The sequence below is a fragment of the Callithrix jacchus genome, chromosome 1, assembly GCF_049354715.1.
Source record: "Callithrix jacchus isolate 240 chromosome 1, calJac240_pri, whole genome shotgun sequence".
Taxonomy (NCBI): Eukaryota; Metazoa; Chordata; class Mammalia; order Primates; family Cebidae; genus Callithrix; species Callithrix jacchus.
The window spans coordinates 214,337,809-214,348,026 of record NC_133502.1 but is presented as its reverse complement, the minus strand read 5'-3'; positions in this window follow the sequence as shown (position 1 = coordinate 214,348,026).

The following is a 10,218-nucleotide window of genomic DNA, read 5'->3' as shown; positions in this document are numbered from 1 at the left end:
GTTGAGACTTGCTCCAGGGCCCAGCATAGGGTGGATTCTGTTGAAGGTTCCGGGGTACCATTGTTCCTCTCCCGCCCTGGCTCCATCGATAAGTGTTTGAGCATTTTCTCCTTTCTTTTTACCTGAAATGCCAACATTTTTGCTTATTTACCGAATATTTCCCCTTTTCTGTGTTTTTCATTCCTTCCTGCAGTTTGGGCGGCCCCCCCCCCGCCGCTTTCCTTCAGCCCAAAGAACTTATCTGCGCTGTCCCGGAGGCGGAGCTGCTGGCAATGAATTTCCTTAGCTTTTGTTTGCAGACATTTTTGTTTATGCTTCCTTTCTGAAGAACATCTCCTCAAAAGCTTGACCCGTTTGTTTGGCTTTTCTCTTTCAGCAGTTTAAAGATGGTATTCTATCATCTCCTGGATTCCAAAAATGTGAAACGCTTCAGCAATGTGCGTGTCACCCTTGGGGGCCGGGCCGTCTTCCATGTGTCATTCCAGCGTTAGGATCCAAGCTGTCCAAACAAGCACATGCCGTCATTGGTAAAGCATGTGCACAAGCCCTTAAAAATACCTTTCCTTCCAGTGTCTCTGCTCCGTCCCTCCCACAGTGAGGAGCAGGAGGAGAGGCCACACAGCCTCCGGTCGTTTTCCTGGTGTGAATTTCCAAAAGGGATCCTAATGTAATAATACCCTCCTTCCTCCCTCAGGCTCTGAGCAAGCTGAGAAGCACAGCAGGGAGAGGCAGGTGCAGCCCCGCCCCTTTCATCGTGGATGCTGGGGCCACATGTCGAGAGCAAGAGTGGGCATCTGGGACAAGGACTGCAGCTGCCCTTTAATGAGAGCCTATCCTGTGCCCGGCACCACAGTGGGCACATCCCACACCTTTTCTCACTCCACCCAGAGCCCCATCCTCTGAGGCAAGTGCTGTCAGCTCCACTGGATAGGCAGGAGACCAAAGTTCTTTTTATATTTTTGAGATGGAGTTTTGCTCTTGTTGCCCAGGCTGGAGTGCAATGGTGCGATCTTGGCTCACCACAACTTCATGAGTTCAAGTGATTCTCCTGCCTCAACCTCCCAAGTAGCTGGGATTACAGGCACCCACCACCACGCCCAGCTAATTTTTTGTATTTTTAGTAGAGGCAGGGATTCACCATGTTGGCCAGGCTGGTCTTGAACTCCTGATCTCAAGATCCTCCCTTCTCGGCCTCCCAGTGCTGGAATTACAGGCGTGAGCCTCTGCGCCCAGCCATATGTTGTTATTTTTGCAATGTGTGTTGCCTCCTTTACGAAGGCACAGACACGTCTGTCTTGTATCCTGGCCAAGTGAGCGCCTGGCACTGAGTACTTACTTGTCTGTGCGGATTGGGGTGCTGCCCCAGCCCCTGTCTTTTCAGAAGTTTTCTCTTTCTCCTCCGGGAGGGGCTGAGCCAGCCATTGCTCCCTTCCATCCGGATTCCAGTGGAGACAAGCCGGGGAAGTTTCTGGGAGCTGTGCGGTGAGCAGAGTTGGAGACCCGGCATGACTGTACTGGCTGGGTCACTGCAGGGCGGCCGCGCTTCATAACGTGTTTACCTGAGTCATCTTTGGCAAAGGTTACTAGGCTCCAGGATGGAACATGCATGTGAGAAATGCCCCTTCTGTGACACGCCCACCTCACTCTACAGTGAGACAAGGGAGGGAGGGTGCAGCCAGCAGGTAATGAGGTCTAGAGGTTGGCGGAGTGGAGGGATTGATGTGTCTGGTTTTCAGGAAGCTCAGGACAAAGCCCTGTTACGTCAGAGGGCTTTGGCCAAATTCTGTCCTGTGGTGTTTGGGTGAAGTCCTGTCTTCACAACTGCTTTTGACTCCTCTCAGCGTATAAGAATTCTTTTTATTTTATTTATTTGAGATGGAGTCTTGCTCTGTCCGCCAGGCTGGAGTATAGTGGCACGATCTTGGCTCACTACAAACTCCACCTCCCAGTTTCAATCCATGCTCCTGCCTCAGCCTCCCGAGTAGCTGGGATTACAGGCGTGCGCCACCACACCAGCTAATTTCTGTAGTTTTAGTAGAGACAGAGTTTTGACATGTTGGCCAGGCTGATCTCGAACTTTTGACCTCAGGTGATCCACCTGCCTTGGCCTCTCAAAGTGCTGGGATTACAGTCGTGAGCCACGGTGCCCAGCCCATTTTTTGTTTTTAAATTTCTATTCGACAAATGAGGAAATGGAGGCCCAGGCCTTGCTGCATTCAGAGGGTTCTGGCCCCTGACCCAGGTCTGGGTGAAGTTCGGGCCTCTTGACTTAGGGTGGAGGCATAAACGGGAAAAACCAAACCAAGCCGAAAATGTGCAGACTCACTAATGGCACTGAAAACAGCTACTTAGGATTTTGAAACGCCAAGCTGTAAAATCCCATCCCCTTCTCTGTAGCCCCGGGCTTGCCGGCAGGAGGAGGTCAAGGCCAGTCTGCCTGTGTTTTTCCACTGCTGTGAGTGCCCCTGCTGCAGCTCACCTATCTGCAGCCATGGGCCACGTGCATTTCCATGCAAGGAGGTGACACTGGCCTTTGCTTATGCTGGGTGGGTGTCGCCCTGGAAGTCCTTCCCTGGGACTGCGTAAAGCAAACAACCCCCCAAACCTCTAATGAGATGGGATATAACACATCAATGCAGGTCTGCAGAGAGGCAGGTCATCGAGTCTGTGAAGTATTTCCAGAAACCCCGGCAGTTCCCGATGCCCGTGATGGAAACACTGCCTCGGTGGGCGACTGTCCCTTTGCCGCCTTGCCAGATCGGACCTCTGAGTGCCCTGGGAGCCACTCGAGGAAGATGAGGAGGTAAAGTAACTCGCTTCGGCAAAGCAGATCTGTGGTAATCACTTTGTGTCAGTGGTTACGGTTTACGGCAGGAATGACACACTTCGCAAAAATAAATACAAATAACACGACTCTCGTGGTGGCATCCTTCACTCCGGTGCGGTTTTTGTTTTGTTTTGTTTTGAGACAGAGTCTCACTCTGTCGCCCAGGGTGGCGTGCAGGGGCATGATCTCAGCTCACTGAAACCTCCGCCTCCCAGTTTCAAGTGATTTTCCTGTCTCAGTCTCCCAAATAGCTGGGATTATGGGTGCCCGCCACCACACCTGGCTAAATTTTGTATTTTCAGTAGAGACAGGCTTTCACCATGTTGGCCAGGCTGGTCTGGAACTCCTGACCTTCAGTGATCTGCCTGCCTCAGTCTCGCAAAGTGCTGGGATTACAGGCATGAGCCACCGTGCCCGGCCACTGGTGCTGTTTTACAGCTATGGTGTCTGGGCTCTGCTGTCGGCACACCCCACGATGGACTTTTTGGCATCCTTCAAAGAGTTCTTTTTCTCTGTCTCTTTTTTCTTTTTCTTTTGAGACGGAGTTTTGCTCTTGTTACCCAGGCTGGAGTGCAGTGGTGCGATCTCGGCTCACCGCAGCCTCCGCCTCCTGGGTTCAGGCAATTCTCCTGCCTCAGCCTCCTGAGTAGCTGGGATTACAGGCATGCGCCACCATGCCCAGCTAATTTTTTGTATTTTTAGTAGAGACGGGGTTTCACCATGTTGACCAGGATGGTCTCGATCTCTTGACCTTGTGATCCACCCGCTTCAGCCTCCCAAAGTGCTGGGATTACATGTTGTCTTCTTTTTTTTCTGAGACCGAGTCTCACTCTGTCGCCAGGCTGGAGTGCAATGGCTTGACCTGTGCTCACTGCAACCTCCGTCTCCTGGGTTCAAGCGATTCTCCTGCCTCGGCCTCCTGAGTAGCTGGGATTACAGGCACGCACCACCACATCCAGCTAATTTTTGTATTTTTAGTAGAAATGGGGTTTCACCATGTTGGTCAGGCTGGTCTTGAGCTCCCGACCTCGTGATCTACCAGCTTGGGCCTCCCAAAGTTCTGGGATTACAGGCGGGAGCCGCTGTGCCCGCCTATTCTCTCTGTTTCTTTTGTGATGCTAGTGGAGCTGTTAGAGGCACATTGAAAATTCACAGCATCTGTTTGGAGAGAGGCAGCACGTGTCCTTTGGAAATGGCTCCAAGCTGGTAACCTATCAAAGCAGGAAACAGATACACCTGAGTTCAGGCAGCCACGGGCTTGATAGCCACGTGAGTTTGGACAGGCCACTTCAACTCTATTTCCTGGTGGATAAAGTAGAACTAACGATGCCTGCCTTGCACCGTGGTTATTATGTGAATTAGAAAAAGCAGGCCACAGTCCCCAGCTTTGCGCTGTTAGGGACTTTGAAACTGCAAGCCGGGGCCAGGAGCGGTGTCTCACACCTGTAATCCCAGCACTCTGGGAGGCCACGGTGGGTGGATCACCTGAGGTCAGGAGTTTGAGACCAGCCTGGCCAACATGGTGAAACCCACCCCCACCATCTCCACTAAAAATACAAAAAAATTAGCCGGGCTTGGTGGCAGACAACTGTAATCCCAGCTACTTGGGAGGCTAAGGCAGGAGAATTGCTTGAACTTGGGAGGCAGAGATTGCAGTGAGCCGAGATCATGCCATTGCGCTCTGGCCTGGGTCACAGGGCCAGACTCTGTCTCAAAAATAAATAAATTATTTAAATTAAATAAAAATGTTTTCAAGAGAAGCAGCAAGGGGGGTGAAGTGTGAGCACAAGCTTGTGGTTCCCAGGGACTGGTGCTGGATGCTGTGAAGAGGCGGTGGGGTAGGTGAGCTGTGCCACCACCAGAGGGAGGTGCAGTCCACAAAATGGGCCAGCCCACACGTGCAGACCTGTACATAGCAGGACCCGAGGCCTCCATGAGGGCCAGGTGGAAAGCCAGACAGATGACTGCTGTGACCACAACCGGGGATTGAGAGGTGCACACATCATCTCTTCTAGCGTTACAAGAACCGCAGGCAGCCCAGCTGAGAGGGGCAGTGTTGATAAGAACGGAGTTCACCGTGTCAGAGGAGGGATGCAGGACCCCGAGTCCACCAGGAGAAATCGAGTGAGTCTGGGGTTTGCAAAGATCACCAAGTCCCCAAGGAGAAACAGACAGAACGAGCAGAGGAAACTGCAGATTGTTTGCCCTCTGGGGGCGGGGGCGGCCGAGGGATGCCTGGTCTCCCAGACAGCCAGGGAGGGAGGGAGGGAGCCAGCCTGGCTCTCAGTTGCCCTGGCAACGCAGCCAGCCTTGGTTCAGGGAATTAGAATGAAAAAGCTGCATGCAAATGAGGTAAATTGCAATTAGTGGGGAAGAGCAAACACTTGGTCTGTCCTTGAGGCCGCACTGGGGAGTCCAGGAGGTATTCATGCAGCAAAGAATGAGGCCCCGAAAAGAAGAACTCGCGTTGCATAAAAGCCTACACCAGGTCTGGGGTGCCCAGGGGTCCCCTGGGTCCTGGTGGACCTCCTGCCTAACGGTGGTGGCGGTCAGACGTCTGGTGAACGTCGGGAGCCCCGTGGCTGCCCCTGATCAGTGCAATTCCCGCTGCAGAGACCAGAGGGAGCAGGGTCAGCTGTCGGCACTGCTCCTCTTATCTCCTTCCTACAGACGAGAAAGCAGAGGCTTGGGAAGAGTGCGTGGCTCACCCAAACTCACACAGCTTCCGTTTCCAGTCCCCTCCACCACTGGCTTGCTAAGATCCACAGGTGGTTCGGCATCTGCCCTTATACCAAAAACAAACAATTTTCTAAAGATGACCCCCCCCGCCCCGCCATATTCTGACAAGTATTCTGCTACCCACCTAGTCGCTCCAAACTGAAACCCGCCAATGCAGCCCTGCCCACCTGCATCTTTAATGACTTTATAAAACATGAGCGAGGGCCAGGGACCGTGACGCATGCCTGTAAACCCAGCACTTTGGGAGGCTAAGGTGGGAGGATCACTGGAGGGCAGCCTGGGCAGCATAGCGAGACCCCATCTCTAAAAATAAATACATAATAGTGAAAAATAACTGTGAGGGAGCATTGGACTTTGAGGAAAGCCTCTGACATTCAAGGTGATAGTAAACAGCTGGGCGCTGCGGCTCATGGCTATAATCCAAGCACTCTGGGAGGCTGAGGTGGGTAGATTGCTTGAGCCCTGGAGTTCAAGATCAGCCTAGGCAACATGGTGAAACCCTGTCTCTTCAAAACATACCAAAAAAAAAAAAATTTGGCCGGGCGCGGTGGCTCACGCCTATAATCCCAGCACTTTGGGAGGCCGAGGAGGGTGGATCACGAGGTCAAGAGATCGAGACCATCCTGGTCAACAAGGTGAAAACCCATCTCTACTAAAAATACAAAAATTAGCTGGGCATGGTGGCGCGTGCCTGTAATCCCAGCTACTCGGGAGGCTGAAAGGAGGAGAATTGCCTGAACCCAGGAGGCGGAGGTTTCAGTGAGCTGAGATCGCGCCACTGCACTCCAGCCTGGGTAACAAGAGTGAAACTCTGTCTCAAAAAAAAAAAAAATTAGCGAGATGTGGTGGCATGTGCCGGTAGTCTCGGCGGCCTGGGAAGCTGCGGTGGGAGGATCACTTGAGCCTGCGAGGTTGAAGCTGTGGTGAGTTGTGACTGCACCACTGCACTCCAGCCTGGGTAACCGAGTGAGACCGTGTCTCCCTCTCACACACAAACCCAGAATAAACAAACAGAAAAAATCCCTGAAGTAACAGAGAATTAAGGAAATGAGTGAGAACTTCAAAAACAGCCACCACAAAGACTCCTAATCAGGATCCTCGGAGAGATGGAAAAGGTGCCGAATTTGTAAACCAAGAACGGACTTCTCTAAGAAAGGAACATTCTGAAAACAGGAGAGAGATCGTGTCTCCAGTGATGGGCAGAGCAAGAAATAGAGGGATAAGTAAATTGCCGAATACAGAAGGAGGCACAAGACGAGGGCAAGAAAAGGCGCGTGGAGAAGGGAACTCCCAGCAGAGGAAGGCACAAGAGCCAGGGTTTCTGGGCAGTCAGTGCCTGCGGTCCCTGGTGGCTGAGTGGCCAGTGCTGCGGCAGCGCTCACCTGCCCCACCCCCATGCCACCCCCGCCGGAGGACTGCCCAATCTGTCCTTTCCCCAGGGGTCAAGAGGCAAGTTGTCTACTGTTCCTCTGGCTAACCCTACCTTGAAAGTGATTCCTTATCCCCCAGAGCAGGCAATGGAAAAAGAGAAGCATTGTGCTCTGGTCCGAAGCCTGCATTCCCTTCTGTGGGGGTGGGGGAGAAAGGCGGGGGTGCCAGTGTTTATTTTCCTAACAGATAGCCCGGGATTATGACCCAACTTCAAACCACCCAAGCAAGAATGTGCTTCTATTGTTTTGTCTTCAGAAGCCACCTTAGTGCGTATAGCGCAGAGTCGACCCTGGAAAATACAAGTCATGGAAACTAAGACGTGATGAGGGACTGGGCTGATAAATAGCTGGAGCGCGGCAGGAGCCAGCTAATCACCGCTGCAGAGAAGCAACAGCTCTGATTCCCCTAAGTCAGCCCAAGCTGGAGGAATGCTGACAGTATGATCTGCCTGGCCTGAGACGGGGACACCGGGTCATTGGGATGAAGACAGGCAGGGCTGGGGCAGAGGCAAAATCCTACAACACAGATAACCCCAAGGGCAGGGAACTCTAGAGGCCACGCCTGCAGATGCAAACAGGACGGAGCCACACTCTCGGACCAAGATGCCTTCCTGTGACCCCAAGACCCTGAAGACGGAAGGATTGTCTTAGATTCCCAAAGGGCAGCTGCTTCTCGAAGTGTCACTAGTGTCATCTGCCCCGGTCAGGGGCATCCTTGGTGAGGGTAGGCGTTTGCCCAGGCGGTCACATTTTGTGTATTTCCGTTTGTATTTCTCATACATCCACTGAGCTGAAAGTGAAAAAATAATTGTGTGTGTATGCTTTGAAGTCACAGCGACTTGGGTGAAACTCCTGCTTCTGCCACATCCTGGCTGGCTGTGTGATCCGGGATAAACCCCTTAGACTTGTTGATCTGCAGTTTCCGTGTCTGCAAATGGGAGAAGTAACTTTTAATTTTTTTTTTTTTTTTTTGAGACGGAGTTTCCCTCTTGTTACCCAGGCTGGAGTGCAATGGCGCGATCTCAGCTCACTGCAACCTCCACCTCCTGGGTTCAGGCAATTCTCCTGCCTCAGCCTCCCGAGCAGCTGGGATTACAGGCACGCACCACCATGCCCAGCTAATTATTTGTATTTTTAGTAGAGACGGGGTTTCACCATGTTGACCAGAATGGTCTCGATCTCTTGACCTCGTGATCCACCCGCCTCGGCCTCCCAGAGTGCTGGGATTACAGGCGTGAGCCACCGCGCCTGGCCCGCTTTTCCTTTCTTAAATGTCCACATAAAGTATGCGTAACTGGGTCATTAAGAAAAAAAGAAAAGGAAAGAAAGAAAACCACAGATAGATGACTTTGGAATTCATCACGGGTGGTGGGGCTCCGCAAAGCTCTCCAAGCCAGGCTGCCGCTGTGCTCACCAGAAAACTCTGAGGTCAGGTCTCCAGGAGGTGCTGGTTGTGGCACAAACCATTATCAGCTGTAGACGGGCTTTGCTCGGGGAGGAGCCCAGGGATCCCCGCCATGCATTCCTACGAGCTGTGCAGAAACGTTCCAGATCCCTTCTCTCCATGAACTTCACACGGTCAGATGAGCAGCAGCAAGGCCAGGAGCTTTCCATTTACTGAGCGAGTTTAAGGTTCAGGGTTTTTTTCTTTGAGACAAGGTCTCGCTCTGTTGCCCAGGCTGGAATGCGGCGGTACAATCTCAGCTCACTGCAACCTCCATCTCCCGGACTCAAGTGATCCTCCCACCTCAGCCGCCTGAGTAGCCAGGACTATAGGTGTGTGTCACCATGCCTGGCTAATTTTTGTATATTTTGTACAAACAGGGTTTAGCCATGTTGCCTAGGCTGGCCTCAGACTCCTGAGCTCAAGCAATGCCCCTGTCTCAGCCTCCCAAAGTGCTGGGGTTACAGGTGTGATCCGCCATGCGCAGCTCGATTTTTCTTTATAAGCCCTTTGGAATAGGATCTAACAAATCCAGACATTAAGTCTTGCAAAGATGACACAGATGCGACGTGAGTTTCGCAGAATCACAGCCTCAGTTTAGAAGCTGAGGCCATGGTTGACTTCAGGAGCCTCTAAGGCCTTGCTTATTTGTTTAGCGGCTGGAAGATCAGATGAGAACACTGAGCAATGTTTTCTTTTTTCTTCTGAGACAGAGTCTTGCTCTGACACCCAGGCTGGAGTGTAGTGGCGCGATCTCAGCTCACTGCAACCTCCACCTCCCAGGTTCAAGCAATTTTCCTGCGTCAGCCTTCTGAGTAGCGGGGACTGCAGGCACCTGCCACCACCCTTGGCTAATTTTTTTGTGTTTTTAGAAGGGATGGGGTTTCACCATGTTAGCCAGGATGGTCTCGATCTTCTGACCTCATGATCTGCCTGCCTCGGCCTCCTAAAGTGCTGGGATTACAACTGTGAGCCACTGTGCCCGGCCAACACTGGGTATTGTTTTCTAGGGAGACGTGGACAGCTGTTTTCCAGTCCCGCCCACCTCTAGCCAGCTAGTCTTCCCTGCTCATTTGCCCGGAACCTAGCTGCAGATAGGCTGTCCTGTTGGGGGAACACTTACCAGAAAAAAGTGCCCATCACATTTGTACTGGAAAACGTGAGAGGGCTGGAGGCAAGACTAGCTGGTCCCAGGTTCCCCTCCATGCACTCAAGGCAAGCTGGGCTCACAAAAGCACCACTCCCTCAAGTACCAGGGCAGCTTTTAGACCAACAAGGGCCAAGTTTGGTTAAAAACAGTGGAAAATGTTGGTGCTTTCTCCTGGTTTTGGCCCCAGATCAACCTGATGCCCCTCGAGAGGCTCTAACATTCCCGGCCTACAACTTCAGACTCTCGGTTCCTTTCAGAAGACAAGCAGCCTCTCAAACAGGCAAAGTTGATCATTTTTGATCTCGAGCTCCTTCTTTCCATTGTGTAAGTCCAATCTTCTTAAACCTGTGAAGAGTGAAGAATGAGGGTCAGAGCTACACGCCTCTAAGTTACATTCCAAAGACGACTAGCCGGCTGCTGTGTGGTTAAGAAGCAAAATCTTCATCGGCTTTTACAATGATCAGGAGGAGAAGTCCCAGGGCAGAGCAGTTCTTTGAGTCTGGCAAGTTTCGCTGACAGGAGAAGGAAAGTGATAGGTTAGAGCCTGACATGTGCCACAGAACAATGTCTTGTCTCCTGACCTGTGCACCTGCCAAGGCCTTGCTCAACCTCTGTCTTCTGTGTCCAA